Source organism: Elephantulus edwardii, unplaced genomic scaffold, assembly GCF_000299155.1.
Source record: "Elephantulus edwardii isolate Elephantulus edwardi_28Jun2011 unplaced genomic scaffold, EleEdw1.0 scaffold00045, whole genome shotgun sequence".
Lineage (NCBI taxonomy): Eukaryota > Metazoa > Chordata > Mammalia > Macroscelidea > Macroscelididae > Elephantulus > Elephantulus edwardii.
In genome coordinates, this window is record NW_006399795.1 from 6,919,033 (window position 1) to 6,923,519 (window position 4,487).

The window sequence follows — 4,487 nt, forward strand, 5'->3', positions numbered from 1 at the left end:
AAGACTCATTAACAACTAACGTTATACAGATGACCCAACCTTGCTTGCTCAAATTGAAGATGACCTGAAGTGTTTGCTGCAGAATGTCAAGGACTAAAGTCTTCAATAGGAATGCAGCTTAACATGAATCAAGAAGACAAACATTCTCACCACTGGGCCAATTGGCAGCAGTCAGGAAAAAAAAAAGACAAACTGCACTGGGAAAATCTGCTGTCAGGGACCTCTCCAGAGCACTAAAAAAAACATTGTCAGTCTTAGAGACTAAGGTGTGTTTAATCCAGGCTATGGTCTTCATAATTACTTGCTATGCGTCAGAGATCTGGACAATGACTGAGAATGACAGAAGAACTGATACCTTTGAATTGTGGTGCTAGAGAAGAGTCTTAAACTAGACTGCCAGCAAAACAAATAGGTATGTCTTGGAGAGGATGAAACCAAGTTTCTCTTTGGAGGTTAGGATTTTGAAGCTCTGTCACATACTATGGGCACGTGTCCAGAACACACTGGTCCTTGGGGAAGGACATCATGCTTGGAACGGTGAAGGGACAGAGCAGGAGAAGACCACGGAGGAGATGGACTGATACTGTAACTGGGACAATGGGGGTTGGTGTGTTGGAATTAGGATTGGCTCAGAACAGGGTGGGGTTCAGAGCTGCTGGAAATAGGGTCACAGGCAACTCAATGGCACATAACAACAGTTGTTCAGTGCACTGGACCTCATCAGTACAAATGTTCACGTGTGGGAAGCCGAGTTCATTTCATGGATTCATGGAAGTCCAGTACCCATAGCATTTATCTGTTCCTAATACAGCCAATTATTTTTGTCATAATGTCCCTGAGTCACTTATGACTAACAGAGACCTTATACACAATAGCTCTGAATCCTGCTCTACCCAGAGCCAATCTCTGTCTCTGATACACCTACCCTCATTACCCCAGTTATCTCATCCAGGCGGGGTCTTACTCTCCTGTGCTGACCCTTGACCCTCCTTTCCAAGCATGATATCCTCTCCTGGCTACATGTACAAAGTATGTGAGATGGAGTCTCAAAATCCTTGTCTCCAAAGAGCAGGTTAGTTTCACACTTTCTTGGACAAACCTATTTGTTCTCTTGGCAGAACATACCATGGACTGCCAAGAGAACAAATAGGTTTGTCCAAGAAAAATACTCTCTTCCAGCATCACAACTCGAAGGCATCAATAATTCTTCTGTCATCCTTAGTCACTGTCCAGCTCTCTGATGCATAGCAAGTAATCGCGAAGAACATGGCCTGGATCAGTTGCAGTCTTTAAACTGACATCCTTGCTCTTCAGCACTCTAGAGAGGACTGTGACAGCAGATTTCCCTAATGCAATTTATCTGTTGTTTACCTGGCTACTGGTATTAAGGAGTGTTATTTGTGGAACCAAGCAAGCTGAAATTAACAATCTCAATCTCTTCTCCATACATCACAATGCTGCAAATTGGCCCAGTAGTGACAATCTTGTTTTCTTGATGTTGAACTTCAATCCATATTTCAAACTACAGTAATGTTCTGCAGCAGATGCTCAGGACCTCTTCAGTTTTAGCAAGTAAGGTTGTGTCATCTGCATAATGCAGATTGTTGATAAGTCTTCTTCCTCCAATCCTAATGTCACATTCTTCTTCATCAAGTCCAGCCTCTCAAATGATCTATTCTGCATATACACTGAAAAAGTATTGAGGCAGGACACATCCCTGATGCATTCTTTTTCTGATTTTGAACCATATATAGTGTTTCCTTGCTGTTCTTTTTTTTAATAAATTATTTCACTTTGTTATTTTTTAAAAAAATTTACCAAAGATTTTCACCCTCTCCCTCCCTTCCCCCTCCCCTCACTTTGTTTTTAACATTCATTGTTGCACAATTACCTCTCCACCCCCCTTTCCAAGTTCATTTTACAATGTACTTCTTATTCTGAGCTGTTGTCCTCCATATAATACCTAATAATACATTGTTTCCTTGCACTGTTCTCATGACTGCCTCCTAGTCCAAGAATGGGTTTTGCATGAGCACAATCAAGTGTTCTGAGATTCCCGTTCTTCTCAAGGTTAGCCATAATTTGTAGTCATTCACACACTCAAATGTGTCAGGGCCTGGCTAACCTGCAAAGTAGGATCAGTGATGCACAGTAAAAACAGCAGGACCACTGACCTTGGCTTGACCATCCTTTCTACAGTAAACAACTCCAGGAAGCAGTATGCTAATGAATAAGGAAGGACCAATGGCCTCAGAATTCTAGGAATGTGATATCTTCTTGTTTTCCAATAGTTATCATAGGATATCCCTGAAGATGTCTTTATTTTGTGTTGAGGTCTGGGAATATTTGATCTACCAGTCAACATCTCTGACAGATAAGAGATAATGCAAGTACCCCTGCAGGCATGTTCCTAAGATGTGTATATATAACCTTGCCAGAATATTAAACTTGCTATTTGTCATCAGTAATTAGCCTCTCAGCATCTTCATTTCAACCTGGTGCCTCCTTTTGGCAGAATATCGGGGCTGGATCCCTGATAATTGGTGCCTGGGCAGGACCGCTGAACACAAGGGAAAACACTAAGGTAGGAACTTACTGAATTTGCCTTTGGTGAAGGTAAAGGAGAAGAAGGGCGGAGATGGGGATTAATCAGATAAAAATATTGTATGTGCACACTTTTCAGAGTAAGTTAAAAACCTGCAGTGTAAAATTAAATCCCCAACAACTTTATGCTTTCAGCTTGTGGAGCTTTATTAGAGATACCTTAGACTCTAGGAATGAGTTAGGTAAGTTGAAAGAAGCAGCTGAAAGTTATCATGCACTGGAATGTGGATCTGGGAAGGAGAGAAAGGATGAGTCTCCCCGGATATATATCCCTCCCTGGAGATAGGCATGGGGGGTGAGGAGTTCTAGAACTAATCTTGAGAAGGGAACTGCTCAAAACTGGCCTGCACCCCCAAACTCTTAAAGTGTTTTTTAGCTCGAAAGCTGAGGATATGTTAGGGAAAGTCTTAGAACAACTGGATAAGCTCAAAATGCATCTCCTCCTTTTAAACCTAATTACAAAAAGTTAGAATATCAGCAGTCATCTGTATTTTTAGATTTTGCTAAGAAAGTCTGTGTCTGGTTTCCTAAGAATGGAACTGTACTGCTGGCACTGCCTCTTTCTTTCTCTCTCCCTCCCCTCCACCAGCACTCTGTGTAGCTACTAACTTGCAGCGTCTAGAGGAGAGTCCCAAGCAAAACTAAAAGTGTCAGATTCAAAGGCAGTGCTGTGGCTGATTAATCACTCAAACCTTATACCTTATTCTCCTCAGGAAAAGTGTACAAATTAGGAACTGATGTCTTTTGGTTAAGGAACTATGGGAATAATTTTTAAACGTAATAGTCAAGGTTTCCAGATTCATATTAGAAGTGTAAGTCTAAAGTTTATTTATGAAATTACTGTTCCTTTACCTACAAACTGGTTAAATAATTGCTCAACTTTTGCTTCTTCCTTATCATGCATTTCCTACTATTAATAGATCAAAAGTAAGAGGATTTGGAGGTACTGAAAAACATTTGTTTTGAAAAACCATCATTAATGATGAAAAGTCCTCTCTTTTTCTGTTAATCAAATTTCTTTTACAGGCTTGTGGATATAAAAGCTAATGTGTCTGTTATTAGTAAAAAATAATTAGTCCCTTAATCAGCCTTTGAAAAAAATAACATTAACTCTTTCTGAATTAGGAACCTCTCTCAATGTTTAAAGGTCCAAGAATATTTATGATTGTGCAGAACCTGATGACCAAAAGGCTCAAATGCAATTTTATATGCTATACATTAGTGCTAATTTATGGGAAAGAAATTTATTAAAACAATTTGGAGCTTTTATATCTATCCCTGCTTTGTCAGATGCTGAATTCTAAAGTTTTGCACTTTTAATAGAAAACCTGATATAGAACCTGCAACTCCCTTTGGAATTCTCTTTTTATTAATAGGAAAAGTGTTAAAACTCAGAAGAGTCTAAAATATGGGTAAGAATAAGAAAAATGTGTAACACAGAAATATGAGGAACAGTTGGAAATAATAAGGAAAGATGTTGTAAGAGGCCTCAATGTTTGTGTTTTGTCTTTTGTCTGCCGTGTTTGTTGTCTTACGTTCAGTTATAATACTGATGAGCTCATACAGTTTAAAGGCTTCAGTAAAGAACAAGAATTAGTAGAGACAAATATAAAGTTAATATCTGTATGAATTTCAAATCTCATAGGCGAGGAAATGCTGAGAGGGTGTTTCAAACATCTCACGGCACCAAAAGAGAATTTTCGTGTCAAGAGATCTTTGAAAAATCAGTCTTGGCATCCTCTTATCACCTTCATATATCCATACATTCTATCTGGTATCTACATGCTTAGGTAGAAATTTCCATATGTTTCAGCCAGTATTGTAAAATACACATGCCAGTGGCCAGCACTACAAGTCTATGTGAGTTGTGTGTGTCTGTGTTA